Source organism: Stomoxys calcitrans, chromosome 1, assembly GCF_963082655.1.
Source record: "Stomoxys calcitrans chromosome 1, idStoCalc2.1, whole genome shotgun sequence".
Lineage (NCBI taxonomy): Eukaryota > Metazoa > Arthropoda > Insecta > Diptera > Muscidae > Stomoxys > Stomoxys calcitrans.
In genome coordinates this window covers 49,371,483-49,392,931 of record NC_081552.1, presented here as the reverse complement: position 1 = coordinate 49,392,931, position 21,449 = coordinate 49,371,483, and positions in this window count along the sequence as shown.

Here is a 21,449-nt window from a genome sequence, read left to right as displayed (position 1 = left end):
AATATTGAAACTTCCAGAGGCCACTCCAAACTACGTAATCGCTCTAGAGACAGGATACGAACCTGGTTACATATATACTTATTCTTTGCACTTACAATACTTGTCGAAAGTGTTATTCGATCTCGAGAGCCACCGACTGCCACATATACTAGCCGAAAAACTTGCAAACAAAAATCTAGCCTGGTTTAACGATTATAGTACCCAACTCTCGTTGCATAACATAAATAGTAATAATGTAAAAATAAATAAAAAATCTTGGATGAGTGCAGCACAGCAACTTTTAATGGACATGAAAGCCAATAAGTTTAATGATCACTTACAAAAAGCGCAGCAAAGTGAAAACAGAATATATAAATACCTCGATTACAATGTTGGCCCCATGTATTGCACAGAAAAATTCAGCCAAGAACAAATAACTTTGATTCTGAAAGCTAGAGGTGATCTAATGTGGTTGAACTTTAATAAATATAGGACCTCGAATGAACAAAGATGTTCATTGTGTAATTTGGGAGAAGCAGAAAATTTAGTCCATTTCATTGGCCGCTGTCCAGTATTAGCAAATATGAGAGTTAGACATTTTAATAGAACTCTATTGGATCAAACCGAAATTATTAGCATACTAAATGGTGGTGAAGGTTTTTGCTGGGTGAATTTACTAAACTTCTTAAAGGAAGCAAGAAAATATAGAAATATGTTAATAGAAGAGTTTAATTACTAATTAAGAATAAAATTAAACAGAAAAATATAATAACTCAATACTCCGGCAGACGGTTTAATTATAAACCATGCTGTAAAATTCTTTATTATCAATAAGATATTTTTTGTAAAATTGTTTTATACATATTATAACGTTATATGAAATAAAGAACCATTGAATTGAATTGAAAATTGAAGTAGCATTTTACGACTTTTTACAAAAAATCGAAAGAATTGTAAATATCAAAATCAATAATAATGTTGATTGCCTTTATTTCATTTAAAATTCTATCAATGCAATAATAATCGATTGTTATATCGAAATCAATTATTTAGCCATTATAATCGATTAAGAAATCGAAATTGATTTTGAAGCACCAAATCAATTATGGAGTCAATTTCGACTAAGAAGTAATAGAAAACCTCTGTGCTATCGAAAAGTGGAAACTTCGACTACAGAGTTGATTATTAATCGATTACTACATCACAATGGCGTGGTATATCGAAATTATGGGTCGATTAAGGATTAAAACTTGAGTTGAGTTGCCATTATCCAAATTTGAACGCTACATATGTTGAACGTTAAAAATACTATCAGTATTGAATTGAGAAAAAAATTCCATTTTCTTACTAATTTTAATTTCATGGTTGTCTCCTGTCAATGCAACTGTAGTTGGGCTATGATCCATAATTGACCCCTCAGTTGATGCGTCAAAGTCGATTATACAGTTCAAGTACAAAAAGATTACAAAGTCAATAGAATAGAAATCAAAATCAATTATTAAAGCAATTTCGATTTTGAAGTCGAAATCGATTATGAACTTTGAAATCCAAATCCAAAATCGATTAAGAAGTTGCAATCAAAAATAAAATCATATTTTGACCAAGATTAAAATCGAAGTGTCCATCTATGCCACTTTTGATTTGAAAGCGATTAACAATCATTTATAGATTATCTATTATTGGCTGTTTATTATCGATTATCGAAATACTTTTTTTATTAATCGAAATCGATAATTAATCATCTATCGAAAACTATGATCGAAATCGATAGTTATTGACTTGAACTCGACTTATAATTAATTACAAACAATCCATTGTCAATAACTATTGGGTTGCCCAAAAAGTAATTGCGGATTTTTTAAAAGAAAGTAATTGAATTTTTAATAAAACTTAGAATGAACTTTAATCAAATATACTTTTTTTACACTTTTTTTCTAAAGCAAACTAAAAGTAACAGCTGATAACTGACAGAAGAAAGAATGCAATTACAGAGTCACAAGCTGTGAAAAAATTTGTCAACGCCGACTATATGAAAAATCCGCAATTCATTATTGAAATCAATTGTTTATACTGAAGACATGGCTGCAGCCATCACGCCAAAAGACACGAAAGGTGCAGAGTGAATATTACGCCAAGGGGCAGAATGAAATATGCTAAGGGCAACAACTGGCTTGACTTCCACGGCTTATAACTTGTGATGCAGAAGACGGAATTGCAACTTCTAAAGAGAAAAAATATCCCAGTGGATATGCACATAGACGACATACCAGGAGATCGGTCAAATATCTAAGGATCTGAGTGGACCCAAAGGCCGAGGGATAACTGCGCAACTCAGTCGACTGATGGCAAACATAGGTGGGCCTCTCACGAGCAGGCGCAGACTGCTAATGGAGACATGCAATAGCATCCCTCTCTATGGGAGCGAAATATGGCGCCAGACACTGCAGACAGCATGCCGAGCGAAATCCCTGCTCTCGACACATAGGACGGGGGCTCAAAGGGTCATATCATCCTACCAAACAGTGGTGGAGCCCACAGCCCAGGCAATATAGCGCGTTAGGCTCTACACCGCGTGGTGCAATACCCAGAGAGGACAGGGTAAGATTCAAGCGGATCAAACGCGGCCCATAAGAGAGGAGACAATCGAAAGATGACAATAAATGTGGACGAATGAGAGTCGGGTCAGGTGAAACCGACGACTTATACCCGATGTAAGGATATGAAGAGATAGGAAGCACGGGGACCTCAACTACTACGTTACGGAAATACCTGCATAAAATGGGTTAATGCTCTTCTAGCAAGTGCATTTTTGAGGATCTAGAGGTTGTAAACGATGTGGAACCCACATTCTTCCACTGCGAGCGCTGGCAGACGAAAGACGCAGAGGAAACAGCGATTGGCGACGTTTCATTTGGGACAATAGTCCAAAGGATGGTGGAAGACAAGAAGAACTGGGAGACGGTGATGAGATTCGCCGTACAAGTACTGCGCAAGAAGAAGATGATCCTCGACGTAGCGGTGTAAAGCATGAATGCGTAGGTCTGGACGAAGCCACGAGATGATATGGATAATTATCAGATATGTGGTCCACCTTGAATTAATCCCCAAGTGTGACACAGGGTGGGTTTTTAGCCAGTAACGTTCGAAACAACAAATATGTTGTGGTTGAACTGGGTTCAACAGTTAGCATGTCTGCCTATGACTCTTAACGAATGGGTTCGAATCCTGCTGAAAACATTATTATCATAAAAAAAATTCTGCGGTGGTTATCCCCTTCAAATGCTGGCAACATTTGTGAGGTACTATGCCAAGTATTGGGTTGCCCAAAAAGTAATTGTCGGTAATATAGTAGTAATATAGTCGACGTTGACAAATTTTTTCAACGGCTTGTGACTCTGTAATTGCATTCTTTCTTCTGTCAGTTATCAGTTATCTTTCGGTCAAAACTGAGTGAGCTTGGCTGGGAACTTTTGATGCATCCACCATATAGCCCTGACCTTGCACCACCAGACTACCATTTATTTCGATCTTTGCAGAACTCCTTAAATGGTAAAACTTTCGGCAATGATGAGGCTATAAAATCGCACTTGGTTCAGTTTTTTGCAGATAAAGGCCAGAAGTTTTATAAGCGTGGAATACTAAATTTGCCAGGAAGATGGCAAAAGGTTATCGAACAAAATGGCAATTATATATTTGATTAAAGTTCATTCTAAGTATTATTAAAAATGCATTTACTTTCTTTTAAAAAATCCGCAATTACTTTTTAGGCAACCCAATAAAAAATGCTCTCCAAAGAGGTGTCGCACTGCGGCACGCCGTTCGGATTCGGCTACTAAAAGGAGGTCGCTTATCATTGAGCATAAACTTGAATCGGACAGCACTCATTGATATGTCAGAAGTTTTTATCTGCTCCTTAATGGAATTTTCATGGGCAAATTTGCATTTGCAAGTTGAATTAAGTCACCCGATTCGTAGATAATCCTCCCAGTTAGGTTCTTAAGCCCATAAAACACGGGCGGGCAAATTTGCATTTTACCTTTCAAATTTCAGAGTTGATATCGATTATTGATAATTTATTATCGAAATTCAGAGCGCACAACATGCCATGTGTCCATAGGCGAGGATTAACACCGCACGTTCTTTTCAACCTAACCTAATTACCGCCATCGATGCTTAATCATTTATCGATTACCAAATTTAAATTTAAATTTAGTTATTTGATTTTTTATCTATTATCGAAATCAATTACCAATCGAATATCGAAATCAATTGTTATTTGACTATCTATATTGATTATTTATCATTTATTTTGATAGACATCTAAGTCTTAATCTTTATACTGTAAAGAAATCGATTGTATATTCTCATCGAATATTTTATAATTTTTGCTATTACTTTCAATGCTGAAATCAATTATTAAGCCATAGTACATTACAAATTTTAATCGACCATTGATTCCAAATCGTAAAATGGAAAACAATTATAAAGTCGCAATTGATTAATTGATCGATATTGAAATTGAAAATACGGAATCGATCATTTTATGGCAATAGATTTTAAAGTCAAAGTTTTCATCCAGTCATGGAATCGATTATTGAGTTATTATCGAATATCAAGTGGAAATCAGTGACGATCGAGTTTAGGGTCTAAAATTGTTAGGGGCTAACAACAAAAATATACATTAAGAAGTTGTAAGCGCGCACTTCAGTTGTGAAACTCCTAAATAAAACAAATAAAAGATTGCAAAGTTCGGCCGGGCCGAATCTTATATACCCTCCACCATGGATCGCATTTGTCGAGTTCTTTTCCCTGTATCTCTTTTTTAGGCAAACAAACGATAAAAGAAAATTGCTATTAGAGCTATATCAAGTTATGGTCTTCTTCGGACCATAATTAAAGTGAATGTTGAAGACCATAGTGGAAGTCACTGCGTAAAATTTCCGCCAAATCGAATAAGAACTGCGCCCTTTAGGGGCTCAAGAAGTAAAATAGGTAGATCGGTTTATGAGGGAGCTATATCAGGCTACAGACCGATTCAGACTATGTTTGACACGTATGTTGAAGGTCATGAGTGAAGCCGTTGTACAAATTTTCAGCCAAATCGGATAATAATTGCGCCCCCTAGAGGCTCAAGAAGTCAAGATCCCAGATTGGTTTATATAAAACTGTATCAGGTTATGGACCGATTTTAGCCACACATAGCACAGTTGTTGGAAGTCTTAACAAAACACCTCATGCAAAATTTCAGTCAAATCGAATAAGATGTGTTTATATGGCAGCTATAATAAAACATGAACCGATAAGGTCATTTACAATCCCAACCAACCTACACTGATAAGAAGTATTTGTGCAAAACTTCAAGCGGCTAGCTTTACTTCTTCGACGGAAGGATGGGCAGACGGACGGACATAGAGCGACTTTAAATGACTTAACGATCAAGAATATATATACTTAATGGGCTCTTAGACGAATATTTCGAGGAGTTACAAACAGAATAACGAAATTCGAACACCCCCATCCTATGGTGGAGGGTATAACAAAAACATAACTGGTTAAAACGTATCACATTGGTGACGTTTCTGAACCAAAAACAAATGAAGCTGGAAAAAAGCCAGCCATTTGTAACATTGAAACGGCTGCAGGAATTAGCTTAAAGTAGTCGAACTTAGAATTCAATTCGCCATTTGCATTTGGATTTAAGATTGACGCTGCAAATTATCGAGCAATGAACGGTTGCAGGCCTGACAAACGAGAGGTTAGAGAGCAACATTGTGGTACTGAAGAAAGAACTCGTCATGCTAGAAACGTCTACTGAAGGCGTGTTGTCGGTGATCAAATTCATTTTTTGTCGGGCAATTTATTTTTAGTAATCAATTAAAAATCTTCAATTTCTGGTAATGTTGATTCTCGTGGTCATTAGCTCGACTCACTCCACTTTGGGTGAAATAACGTAAAAACAAAAATCGAAATGGTTTATTAATTCGTTGTTAAATCTGAATTAAAGTCGATTTCGAAATAATGATGATCGATTTTAATATGGATTTTGTGTCGAAATCGGTGCTGTACGTGTGCTTTACAAATGTGCTGTCACTTTTTGTATCCACAAGACTTTCTTTATCTACTTTAAATACGAATAGAACGCGCTCTAATTGGCGTGTGTTTTCATATGTATTGTATATTTTTTTATTTTTTGAAGACGCTTTTTTGCTTTCAATAATAGTTGCATATTTATTCCAAAGTCCATTGCTCATATTAAATTCTTTGAGCGTATCACACGATGTGTACAACTTTCAGAATTGCCAATTTGAGAAGACCATTGAAATTGGTTAAAAAAATTTTTAACGATTTTAAAATTAAAATTCCACAGAATTGTAGAACAGACAAGCTTAGGAGACCGGAAACTACCTAACATATTCCGGGGAAACTAGAATATTTGGATATGCCTTTAGCGGCATCAAAGTTAAGTCATCGAGATGAGACACGAAGGGCAACGAATAACGGATGATCACAAAGTGCGGTTTATGTTCGCTCCCAAATTATGTGCCCCATTCTAGACTTGAAAAGGTCTATCTCTTTGCTGTCGTTGGCTGGAAAAGAGGCCTGATTGTGTCCGCCATGCCAAGTCACTGTCTGATTGGGAAACATACTGATAGACTGAAGGTTGCAGGTAACGATTTCTGCAGAAGCTGTGAAGATGTACGACGAAACTTTGCCGATATCGCCTGGTATTATTTTGTTCGCGTCATTGGTAAAGATATTTAATAACATTTGGTATCAATTTAATACCAGACAAAAGAAGCTATTAGGAAATGACGGCGACACTTTTATATTTTTGTCATCGCGCCAGAAGTGTTGTTGAGTTTTGTACTTAAAATATTGTCGCCTTTATAAATATTCTTTATATTCGTTAAACAAATAAAAAAAAGTTTTAATACAATTTGAGTGCGTAAAAACCTTCTCAAATACTCAAAAGCAGTGAAAAACGAAATTGTACAGATTCTAAGGACATTCTACATCAAACCCATAACAGTCCATTGTGTGGAAAACGACGCTGTGTTGGTGTATTCATATGAAAACCACTTCTGGGAATAAATGGATTTGGAATCAATTGCTGAATACAAAGAATTGAGGTTGGCCACGGTGTAATATTAGTTTTTATACCCTCCACCATAAGATGGGGGGTATACTAATTTCGTCATTCTGTTTGTAACTACTCGAAATATTCGTCTGAGACCCCATAAAGTATATATATTCTTGATCGTCGTGAAATTTTATGTCGATCTAGCCATGTCCGTCCGTCTGTCCGTCCGTCCGTCCGTCCGTCCGTCCGTCCGTCTGTCTGTCGAAAGCACGCTAACTTCCGAAGGAGTAAAGCTAGCCGCTTGAAATTTTGCACAAATACTTCTTATTAGTGTAGGTCAGTTGGTATTGTAAATGGGCCATATCGGTCCATGTTTTGATATAGCTGCCATATAAACCGATCTTGGGTCTTGACTTCTTGAGCCTCTAGAGTGCGCAATTCTTATCCGATTGGAATGAATTTTAGCACGACGTCTTTTGTTATGATATCCAACAACTGTGCCAAGTATGGTTCATATCGGTCTATAGCCTGATATAGCTGTCATATAAACCGATCTTGGGTCTTGACTTCTTGAGCCTCTAGAGTGCGCAATTCTTATCCGATTGGAATGAAATTTTGCACGACGTGTTTTGTTATGATATCCAACAACTGTGCAGAGTATGGTTCAAATCGGTTCATAACCTGATATAGCTGCCATATAAACCGATGTTGGAATCTTGACATCTTGAGCCTCTAGAGGTCGCAATTATTATCCGATTGGAATGAAATTTTGCACGACGTCTTTCGTTATTATATCCAACAACTGTGCCAAGTATGGTTCAAATCGGTCCATAACCTGATATAGCTGCCATATAAACCGATCAGGGGTCTTGACTTCTTGAGCCTCTAGAGTGCGCAATTCTTATCCGATTGGAATGAAATTTTGCACAACGTGTTTTGTTATGATATCCAACAACTGTGCCAAGTATGGTTGAAATCGGTCCATCTTTTGATATAGCTGTCATATAAACCGATCTTGGGTCTTGACTTCAAGAGGGCGCAATTCTTATCCAATATGAATGAATTTTGGCACGTAGTATTTTGTTATGATATCCTACAACTGTGCCAAATATGGTTCAAATCGGTTCATAACCTGATATAGCTGTCATATAAACCGATCTGGGATCTTGACTTCTTGAGCCTCTAGAGGTCGCAATTATTATCCGATTTGCCTGAAATTTTGTACGATGGATTCTCTCATGACCATTAACATACGTGTTTATTATGGTCTGAATCGGTATATAGCCCGACACAGCTCCCATATAAATCGATCTCTCTATTTTACTTCTTGAGCCCACAAAGAGCGCAATTCTTATTCGAATTGGCTGACATTTTACACAGGTCTCCAACATAAATATAATTTAATTGTGGTCCAAACCGGACCATATTTTAATATCGCTCTAATAGCAGAGCAAATCGTTTCTTATATCCTTTTTTTTTGCCTAAGAAGAGATGCCGGGAAAAGAACTCGACAAATGCGATCCATGGTGGAGGGTATATAAGATTCGGCCCGGCCGAACTTAGCACGCTTTTACTTGTTATAATTATTAACATAAATAATCGAAATAAAATTATTTTCAATGCTTTTGTTTTTTTTTTTTTTTGTTTTAGTAGGGGGTGAAATAATCAATAACGGTTTGGTACTAAAACCAATAACGGTCTGGTGCTAAAACCAATAACAGATTGGTATTACAACCAATACCACTTCGGTAATAGGGGTAGTACCAAACGGTACTAGTCATTTTATGGTTCCTCCATGCCATCCGGTATTGTTTTTGTACCATACGGTGTTGCTTTACTATCAATACCGTATGGTACTGAAATGTGCTTGAGTGGTTCCAAATTTCAGCCAATTTACAAGCTGTTAACTCAGACTTAGATTTTACAAAGAGTGGACCCATTTTCGAGCCCAGACCATCAATTGAAAGATTTATAAAATCAACGGTAGAGTTGCTCTCACTTTGCTCGTGATGCTGAAAATAAAATTATGATGTCGACATCTCTCGAGCAGGAGGATGAAACATGTTCAGAGAACGTGTTGTCGTGACATAGGCGAGGCTGTGGGAACCAATTAATTGATTCAAACCGTAACAGAAGCACCACACGGGTTGAAACCCTGCATTCCAATTTGTGATGCACAACTGTAGTCGAGGACAATTAGCGTTATCGAGTGGAGATCTTCAGTGAGATGCCGGGTGGCACGGACTCTTGCCTAAATGCTGACTGCCTGTGATACCCGATACGACAAGGCGAGTTATGGACCGGAATGAGATAGCTCACCTATAGAGCTTGACGAGGACCACAAACAAATGTAACAACAACAATTGAGGTCGAGTGCGAGACATGTTTTCTAGCGTCACAATTTTCTATTGACTGAAATCTTATATTTCATGCTACGTGGACGGATCAAAGCTAGAAAAGAGAACTCGTCTGTGCGCCTGTATTGAAAACCCATAGACTGAGTTTCCTCTTGCTGACCAACCCTTTTTGGCATAAATAGGAATCTTTAAACCAGCAGTAATAGTTTGAAGAAAAATAATTTCTTTTCTATTTCTATTATCCACTAGTCGAACAAGGCTTGCTCCTCTGCGCCTTCTTTAACTCTCTAATATCTTTTTAGGGTGGGGACACTTCGCCCTGAATGCGGATATCGAATTCGTGTCATTGTAGCCTATGACGCTGAACGCGTTCGAATCCTGGCGAGAATATCGGACAAAGCGGTATTTATCCCCTCTTAATGTTGGCGACATTTGCGAGGTACAATGCCATGCATGGTCATTTGAAAAATTTTCCCCAAAGAGGTGTCACACTGCGGAATGCCGTTCGGACTCGGCTATAAAAAAGTGAATCGGAAAGCACTCATTGATGTGTGAGAATTCGCCCCTTCCCGGTTCCTGGTGGTAATGTTCTTCCTTAGGGTAATGTTCTCATTAGGGCAGGGATGAGACCTCAGACATTTCGACTCAAATATGGATATCAAATTCTTGCTCCACTTCCAAATCCCTTTAATTTGAGTCCCATATTGTCATGGCTGGTAAATATTAACCGTTTGGAGGGTATTTTTAGGCTGGGGCGACCACCGGCACTTTGCCTTGAAAATAGATACCAAATTCGTTTTTTATTCCCAACGGAAATGCAGTTCAGTTTAGGGGGTGCTTTAGGGCATACCCAAAAACACTTGGCTCCAAAACTGGATATCAGATTCGTTTTCTACTCTCAAATACCTTCCATTTGAGTCCCATATTGTCATAATGGGTCAAATAACCCATTTGACGTATCTTTAGGAGGAAAGGCGCCACCTAGGTTTGAAAGCAAATTTTAATGTCGTATTCGTAATCTACTCCCTTATACCTTTCATTTGAGTTCCATATAGCCATGGTCGGCTAATATGCCCATATGGATGGCGACCTTCCATTACTTGGACCTAATATTTTATGCCATATCTTTAATCTTCTGCCTAATACTTTTCATTTGATTCCCATATTGACATGAACTTCTAATATATATGTTTAGAGAAGTTTTGGGGTTGGGGGCGCCCTGGGTACTTGGACCCAAATTTTAATACCATATTCGTTTTATGGTCTCCAATACCTTTCATTTAATACCCTTATTGTGCCGATCGGACCACTTTCGGATATGGGTGGCGTTTTTGGGGTAAGGGGGAGGGTCCGCCTCCACCCGATATCTAAAAATTATTTAGCCTATGTTTCCTTCTAGACAAACGTACACAATCTTTGACAATTTTAAGAAAATCGGTTCAGCCAAATATCATTTACTCATAATGGGTCTAAAGGCGTTTTTGAGCGTTGGCGTGACCCCCTCTACTTCAATCTGATTTTGTATGCCAGATTCTAAATCTACACCCAAATACATTTTATTTGAGCCCCATATTGAAATGAACGTCCAAAATGTCTGTTTGCGGGAGTTTTGGGGTTGGGGCGGTCCGATGGGTTCTTAGACTCAAATTTTAATACCATATTCGTATTCTACTCTCCAATACCTTTCATTTGATACCTATATTGTCCCGATCGGTCCACTTTTGATTTTGGCTTGCGTTTTTGGCATAAGGGGGAGGGTTCGTCCCCCTTCCAAAACCGAAAAATTATATAGCCTATGTTTCCTTTCACCCTAACAAACACAATATGCGAACATTTCGAGAAAATTGGTTCTACCGTTTTCCAGTCTATACGGAACAAACAAACCGATTCCCTTATATCCGTGATTGGCTAATGTGCCCATTTTGGGCGTTTTTGTGGGGGTGGGGTGACCCCCTATACTTCGACATGAATTTGTATGCCAGATTCGTTATCTGCTCCCCCATACTTTTCATTTGATACCCATTTTGTCCTTATCGGTTCATCGGGGGTCAGTCCCCCGTCCGATACTGAAAAATTATATACTCTATGTTTCCTTCCAGACCAACCTACAAAATATGAAAAAATCTCGACAAAATCGGTTTTGCCGTTTTTCAGTCTATATGGAACAAACAAACCGACTCCCTTATATCCGTGATTGGCTAATGTGCCCCTTTTGGGCGTTTTTGTGGGGGTGGGGTGACCCCCTATACTTCGACATGAATTTGTATGCCAGATACGTTATCTACTCCCGCATACTTTTCATTTGATACCCATTTTGTCCTTATCGATCCGCTTTTGATTTTGGGTGCTGTTTGTGGGGTAACGGTGGAGGGTCCGCCCCCTTCCGTTATCAATAAATTATAAAGACTTTTCCTACTTCCTGATCAAATTCGAAATCTACTCCCGAATACCTTTCATTTGAGTCCCATAATGTCATGATTGTCAAATAAACCTATTTTATTGTGTTTTGGAGCTGGGGCGGCCCCCCAGGTACTTGGACCCAACTTTTATTGTGAAATTCGTACTCTACTCTTGAATACCTTTCATTTGAATCCCATGTTGTCCCAATCGGTCCATTTTTATTTTTGGGTAGTACTTTTGGGGTAAGGGGGAGAGTCCGACCCCCTCTCGATATCAAAAAATTATATAGCCAAAGTTTCCTTCCAGACCAACCTACACAATCTGTGAAAATTTTAAGATAATCGGTTCAGCCGTTTTTGAGTCTATACGGAACAAACAAACAAACAAAAAAACGAACAAACATACAAACATATAAACAAACACAAATTGAATTTTATACTTAAGTTTGTGTCATTGTTAAATATCCAGAATTGCCAGATCAAACATGAAATCGATTAGAAATTTTTAAAAGGCTATTAAATTGTCCATTCATTCAACTATTTCCATTCACCTACAATATGCCTGGCAATATATCGAACTGGCATATCATCCAACTGTCATGAACAACTCTGCTATTAAGGTATTGGCAAATGCATATTTACCCTTGAATATTCCATTAAGGAACAGATACAAACTTCTCACATAGCAATGTGTGCTGTCCGATTCAAGTTTAATCTCAATGATAAGGGGCCTCCTTTTTATAGCCGAGTCCGAACGTCGCGCCACAGTGCGACACCTTTTTGGGGAGAAATTTTTACATGGCGAAGTACCTCACAAATGTCGCCAGCAGTACCTCACAAATGTCGCCGTGCCGAACTTTGGATACAATCATTAATAAGTAACCATCCTCTTTTATTACAACCCCACTACCATATCCCTAGTAATTTGCAAATGGGAGATGGTCTGGATTATATTTGAATTAGAACCCGAGAACTCTTATACAAATAATCGTTTTGGCGAATTCGGGCACCAAACCCCTTTTTATGGGGTTAAGAAACCAAATTGGAAGATCGGTCTATATGGCAGCTATATCTAAATAAAGTCTGAGATGGAACATGTGCTGGTCGGATGACGGAAGGCTTAATACAATCGGGTTAGACCCGAAATCGGGTCAGACCCTTAATCGCCAGATCGCTTTATATGGCAGCTATATCTCAATAAACACGGATCTGAACCATATTTGAGTCGGGTGTCGGGAGACTTTAATCAACTCACTAGTTGAAGTTTCTGCGCAATCGGATAATAACTGTCTAAGACCCTAAATCGGCAGATGGGTCTATATGGCAGCTATATCCAAATATAGTCCGATCTGAACCATATTTGAATTTGATGACCGAAGGCTCTAAAGAACTCACTGTTTCAGCGAAATCAGGTTATAAATGCGGCTTTTATGGGCTTTAGACCCCAAATTCAGGAAATTTGGTCCCATATGGGCCATATTCGGCTGAATATCGGAATGTTTAGTAGAACTTCTTATTTGAAATTTCAGCTGAATCGGACAAAAAAATACGGTTTTTACGAGCTTAGGATCCTTAATCGCCAAATCGGTCTATATGGCAGCTATATCCAAATATAGTCCGATTTGGCCCATTCAAGAGCTTAACCTGCGTATAGAAGAAATACAAGTTTAGAGGGACGCACGGAATGAACAGGCGGACGAACAGACACACGGACGTCGTTATATAGTCTTAGATTTTTCCGACGATCAAGAATAGCTATTTCGATGTGTTGCAAACGGAATGACAAAATGAATATACCTCCATCCTTCGGTGGTGGGTATACAAACGAGGAAATGTATGCATGCTGAGGCAGATACAAATATTTGTTCTGCTTAACTAGTTCCAATTAAATGCTAAACAAATATGCAAAACAAACAACAAAAACAATGCAATGTAATTTTCTACTCACGATGTAAACATTTTACAGAACCACATAACCATCAACAATCAAAGCTTGAAGTATTCCCCATTGACCGACCTCTATGACAAATATAATATGTAGATGCATGCTTCAGAAGTGTATCAGACCATTTAACCATTGAGGACCAAAGTTCAACATCAAAAAAAAATTTTAATTTTTTGAAGAAGAGTGTCTTTCGGATAAGGTTTATTTAAGAAAATTCTTAAAAAAATGTATATTTTTATTACCCACCACCGAAGGATGGAGGTATATTCAGTTTGTCATTCCGTTTGCAACACATCGAAATATCCATTGATCAGCGTAAAAATCAAAGACAATCATCCATGTCCGTCCGTCTGTCTGTTGAAATCACGCTACAATCTTTAAAAATCAAGATATTGAGTTGAAACTTTGCACAAATTCTTTTTTTGTCCATAAGCAGATTAAATTCCAAGATGTGCTATATCGGTCTATATCTTGATGTAGCCCCCATATAGACCGATCCGACGATTTAGGGTGTTAGGCCCATAAAAGCCACATTTACAATCCGATTTTGCTGACATTATTGACAGTCAGTTGTCCCAGATCGGTCCAGATTTGGATATAGCTTCCATATAGACCGATCTCTCGTTTTAAGGTTTTGAACCCATAAAAGGCGCATTTATTTTCCGATGTAGCTGAAATTTGGGACAGTGAGTTGTGTTACGATTTTCGACATCCTTCTTCAATTTGGCCCAGATCGGTCCAGATTTGAATAAAGCTGCCATATAGATCGATCTCTCGATTAAAGGTCTTGCGCCTATAAAAGACGCATTAATTGTCCTATTTTTCCAAATTTTGGGACCGTGAGTTGTGTTAGGCCCTTTGAGATCCTTCTACATTTTTGGCCCAGATCGGTCCGGATTTGAATAGACCGATTTCTCGATTTAAGGTTTTGAGCCCATAAAAGGTGCATTAACAATCCGATTTTGCTGAAATTTGGGAAATTTGGGCCTTTCGAGATCCTTCTACAATTTGGCCGATATAGACCGATCCCCCGATTAAGGGTTTTAGGCCCATAAAAGGCGCATTTATTATCCGATTTTGCTGAAATTTGGGACAGTAAGTTGTGTCAGGCCACTCCACATCTTTCTTTAGTTTGTTCCAGATTTGAATATAGCTGACATATAGACCGATCTCTCGATTTAAGGTTTTGGGCCCATAAAAGCCACATTTATTGTCCGACGTCGCCGAAATTTGGGACAGTGAGTTGTGTTAGGACCTTCGACATTTTTCTGCAACTTGGCCCAAAATCGATCCAGATTTGGATATAGCTGCCATATAGACCAAAATCTCGATCTAAAGTCTCAGCCCCATTAAGGGCGCATTCACAATCCGATTTCCCTGAAATTTGACACAGTGACTTATGTTGGGCTTTTCGACATCCGTGTCGTATATGGTTCAAATTGGTTTATTTGTATATGTAGCTACTAAAAACATCTATTGTTTGTTATACGCAATTGAACAATGTCTTGTACTTTTTAGTATTTGGTCCAAATCGGAGCATATTTTGATATAACTTCTATGGGGAATAAGGTATGCATTTTTCACCAGATCTTGACGAAAGGTGGTTTACATATATACCCTAGGTGGTGGATATCCAAAGTTCGGCCAGGCTGAACTTAACGCCTTTTTACTTGTGTTGATGTTAAATAAAAAACAATCTAAAAGCTGCGTTCGTTTTCCTTGCATTTTCATTTGCCCGTTGAAAATGACTCAGCCAGTTTGTCCCTCAAAGGGTTAGAACAACCCAATTCATTACTCATCCTCCAAACCATTTTGCATTGCACGGCCTGCATGTATTTCATGTGAATTTTAAATTGAAATTGACAACGGAATTGATATGTTTGACATATTGACCGATATTTTAATAAAACATCACCGCGATGTCGACTGTAACAAGTGAGCGAGAAAGAGGGATAATAGAGAACAAAATATAAGCAAAGAGAAGGATAGCATTTGCAATGTAGACTACCGCTGGAACTTTTATTATTTCTGGTAGTTTTGCTTTAATTTGTTGCAATTTGTTATTTAAATAAATTTACAAATTTGTAACAATTGATTGAGTGCTTTCGCATGCATATGCACAACATGTGCACTTAAGAGTGGAAATGTATAATTGAAATATTTCATAGCTTTTTTTTAATAATTGCATGCTGAGAATGAAAAACATTTTTTTTTTTTTGATTGTTTACAGGAATTCAAGAAAAAACAACAAGGAAAACAAAATTCTTTAACTTAAAATGTTGATGAAATTTTCTATAGCAATAAAAATGTGACAAGAAATTCTATTGAAATAAAATTTTGCTAACATATTCAATAGAAACAAAGCCTTGACATATTGTATAGCATTTAAATGTAGTAAAAATGTTCTATAGAAAACAAAGAGATTTGCTAAGGTTATCTGATGTCTATTTATGAAAGAGTTTTTAGGTCGTGCTAAGTTCGGCCGGGTCGAATCTTATATACCCCCCACCATGGATCGCATTTGTCGAGTTCTTTTCCCGGCATCTCTTCTTAGGCAAAAAAAGGATAAAAGAAAAGATTTGCTCTACTATGAGAGCGATATCAAGATATGGTCCGGTTTGGACCACAATTAAATTATATGTTGGAGACCTGTGTAAAATGTCAGCCAATTCGAATAAGAATTGCGCCCTTTGGGGGCTCAAGAAGTAAAATAGAGAGATCGATTTATATGGGAGCTGTATCGGGCTATAGACCGATTCAGACCATAATAAACACGTATGATGGTCATGAGAGGATCCGTCGTACAAAATTTCAGGCAAATCGGATAATAATTGCGACCTCTAGAGGCTCAAGAAGTCAAGATCCCAGATCGGTTCATATGGTAGATCGGTTTATATGACACAGTTGTTGAAAGTAAGAATAAAATACGTCATGCAAAATTTCAGCAAAATCGGATAGGAATTGCGCCCTCTAGAAACTCAAGAAGTCAAGTCCCCAGACCTGTTTATATGACAGCTATATCAGGTTATCAACCGATTTGAATTATACATGACACAGTTGTTGGATATCATAACAAAACACGTCGTGCAAAATTTCATTCCAATCGGATAAGAATTGCGCCCTCTAGAGGCTCAAGAATTCAAGACCCAAGATCGGTTTATATGACAGCTATATAAGGTTATGGATCGATTTGAACCATACTTGACACAGTTGTTGGATATCATAACAAAACACGTCGTGCAAAATTTCGTTCCAAACGGATAAGAATTGCGCACTCTAAAGGCTCAAGAAGTCAAGACCCATGATCGGTTTATATGGCAGCTATATCAGGTTATGGACCGATTTGAACCATACTTGACACAGTTGTTGGATATCATAACAAAACACGTCGTGCAAAATTTCATTCTGATCGGATAAGAATTGCGCACTCTAGAGGCTCAAGAAGTCAAGACCCCAGATCGGTTTATATGGCAGATATATCAGGTTATAAACCGATTTCAACCATACTTGGCACAGTTGTTGGGTATCATAACAAAACACGTCGTGCGAAATTCCATTCCAATCGGATAAGAATTGCGCCCTCTAGAGGCTCAAGAAGTCAAGACCCATGATCGGTTTATATGACAGCTATATCAGGTTATGAACCGATTTGAACCATACTTGACACAGTTGTTGGATATCATAACAAAACACGTCGTGCAAAATTTCATCCCAATTGGATAAGAATTGCGCACTCTAGAGGCTCAAGAAATCAAGACCCAAGATCGGTTTATATGGCAGCTATATCAGGTTAGGGACCGATTTGAACCATACTCAACACAGTTGTTGGATATCATAACAAAACACATCGTGCAAAATTTCATACCAATCGGATAAGAATTGCGCACTCTAGAGGCTCAAGAAATCTAGACCCAAGATCGGTTTATATGGCAGCTATATCAGGTTATGAACCGATTTGAACCATACTTGACACAGTTGTTGGATATCATAACAAAATACTACGTGCCAAAATTCATTCAAATCGGATAAGATTTGCGCCCTCTCGAGGCTCAAGAAGTCAAGACCCCAGATCGGTTTACATGACAGCTATATAAGGTTATGGACCGATTTGAACCATACTTGGCACAGTTGTTGGATATCATAACAAAACACGTCGTGCAAAATTTCATTCTAATTTATTTATATGACAGCTATACCAGGTTATGAACCGATTTGAACCATATTTAGCAGAGCAGTTAGAAGTGATACTTAAACACTATATGCAAAAATTCAGTCAAATCGGATGAGAAATGCGCCCTCTAGAGGCTCGAGAAGTCAAGACCCAAGATCGGTTTATATGGCAGCTATATCAAAACATGGACCGATATGGCCCATTTACAATACCAACCGACCTACACTTATAAAAAGTATTTGTGCAAAATTTCAAGCGGCTAGCTTTACTCCTTCGGTATTTAGCGTGCTTTCGACAGACAGACGGACGGACGGACGGACATGGCTAGATCGACATAAAATGTCGCGACGATCAAGAATATATATACTTTATGGGATCTCAGACGAATATTTCGAGTAGTTACAAACAGAATGACAAAATTAGTATACCCCCCATCCTATGGTGGAGGGTATAAAAATTACAAAAATAAGATAATCTTTCTATCTGTATGAAAAGGGTAATTTTTTAAGAGCTTTAAGAAATTTTTTCAAAAAAACAGCAGAAATGCATGAAATATTTATTTGAATCGATAGTACGGTCCATATAATTCAATGTTTGAAGATTATTTTAGGCAAATGGTGACCGTGACTGCTTCTCAAATGGTCCATCCGCTCCTCAATGGTACTTTCGGCCGGTATCTCACTTAAAAATGCTTCATTGTTGTCTTCCAATGCGTCAATTGAAGCGGGCTTGTCTTGAGCTTTAAAATAGTCCTAAGGCGTTAAAATCGCAAATCGTTCACAGAACTTGCCCCTCAACAAGTCCCTTGTTACGCGTGCTGTGTGACATGCGGCACCGTCTTGTTGAAACCACATGTCATGTTGACCTGCATGCTCTTGCATTTTGGGCAAAAAAAAGTTGGATATTATCTAACGGCAGCGCTCACCATTCACAGTTTTGTTACGATTGGCATCATCTTTGAAAATGTATGGTCTAGTGATGCCACCAGCCTATAAACCGCACCAACCTGTGACTTTTTCTGATGCGTTGGTACCTCTTGCAGTGCTTCTGGCTGATCTTCACTCCAAAATCGACAATTCTTCTTATTTACGCACCCGTTGAACTTTCTTAACTGAGCACGCATTTTGATAATAAAATTCAAAAATTTGCAAGCGTTGTTCGTTTGTAAGACGATTCATGGTTAAATTATAGACCAAACTGTAGATGTTTAACACGAAACGTGTGTGAGATGTTTAAAACAGTGTTTCCAAGAAGATAATAGCTAACAAGTAAATGCGTGCTAAGTTCGGACTGTGTCAAGTACGGTCCAAATCGCTCTATGACCAGATATAGCTCCAACACTTTAGCAGAATCCATGGTGGTGGGTTCCCAAGACTCGGCCCGGCCGAACTTAGCACGCTGTTCAGCAGGACCTACAAGTTACCATAAGAGAAGAGAATGTCCCATTTGCTGAAAGCGTTAAATACCTGCTGGACAGGAAATTGTACTTGTAATCGAACAGGAAAGATCCGCAGATCCTCCTGCGTCTATCCCAATTCATGTCGTATTCTATACAGATCGGCCTTCATATATTATTATACCCTCCACCATAGGATGGGGGGTATACTAATTTCGTCATTCTGTTTGTAACTATTCGAAATATTCGTCTGAGACTCCATAAAGTATATACATTTTTGATCGTCGTGACATTTTATGTCGATCTACCCATGTCTGTCCGTCTGTCCGTCCGTCCGCTAGCTGCTTGAAATTTTGCACAAATACTTCTTATTAGTGTAGGTCGGTTGGTGTTGTAAATGGTCTATATCAGTCCATGTTTTGATATAGCTGCCATATAAACCGATCTTGGGTCTTGACTTCTTGAACCTCTAGAGTGCGCAATTCTTATCCGATTTGAATGAAATTTTGTACGACGTATTTTGTTATGATATCCAACAATTGTGCCAAGTATGGTTCAAATCGGTTCATAATCTGGTATAGCTGTCATATAAACCGATCTTGGGTCTTGACTTCTTAAGCCGCTAGAGGGCGCAATTCTTATCCGATTAGAATGAAATTTCGCACCACGTATTTTGTTATGATTTCCAACTGTGCCAAGTATGGTTCAAATCGGTTCATAACCTGATATAGCTGCCATATAAACCGATCTTGGGTCTTGACTTCTTGAGCCTTAAGATTTCGCCATTATTATCCGATTTGCCTGAAATTTTGTACGACGGATCCTCTCATGACCATCAACATACGTATTTTTTATGGTCTGAATCGGTCTATAGCCCGATACAGCTCCCATATAAATCTATCTTTTTATTTTACTTCATGAGCCCCAAAGGGCGCAATTCTTATTCGAATTGGCTGACATTTTACACAGGTCTCCAACATAAAATATAATTGTGGTCCAAACCGGACCATATATTGATATCGCTCTAATAGCAGAGCAAATCTTTTCTTATATCATTTTTTGCCTAAGAAGAGATGCCGGGAAAAGAACTCGACAAATGCGCTCCATGGTGGAGGGTATATAAGATTCGGCCCGGCCGAACTTAGCACGCTTTTACTTGTTTTTAATTCCTTTGTTTTCTGGGTAAGATGGTGGAAGAGAATTGCCCTCTGACACATCCTTTCATTTCTCGGTCGTCCTTTGGTGTTCTTTTTTTTGGGGGAGGTGAGGGTCGGTCTCGCATATTCTAAGATCCAAAAGACAATTAATTTCAGTCATTAATTGTCAGGATCAATATGTCCTACTGAACGGCAGGACGGTATCACGTGACCAAGATACTTGAATCCTTATATCAACATTAGATTCGAACTCTAATGTCATAGACCTTTCTATTAATTCACATATTATCCCGATCGTACTACACGTCCTATTGAAGAGTATTAAATTGTTGGGCCGGCCTCAGACTCTGTCCGAAATGTGTATACCAGATTCGTAGTGAACTCCCAAAGCCCTTTCATTTGATACCCATGTGACGTTGGATGTTCATGCCCGTTTTGGGAGTTTTTGAGGTTGAGGGGCGTCCCCAAGGGCGCCTCAGATACCAAGGAGTAAATTTGTATTCTTATTTACACTTCTTTTAAATACTTTTCATTTGATATCCATATTGTCCCAATCCGTATATATGTCCTGCTGGGGAGTGTTGGGGATGGAAAGGACCCCCAGACACCAAAGAATAAATTTGTATGTCAGATTTGTACTCTACTTTTAAATACCTGTCATTTTACACCCATATTGCCCAAAGCGGTAAAAGTGTCCTGTTGGGTGGTGTTTTTGGGGGTAGGGAACCCCCCTCCCCGACACTAAAGGTGACATTTTTATAACAAGTTCGTACTCTACAGGAAATGATGTAATATCTTCACTGGTTTCGGGGATATACGAGTTTTATTTTTTTTTTTTTTTTAAATTTTGGCCGAGATTGACTTCGTATTTTGCAAAAAAGCGTGCTAAGTTCGGGCGGGTCGAATTTTATATACTCTCCACCATGGATAGCATTTGTCAAGTTCTTTGGTCAATATCTCTTTA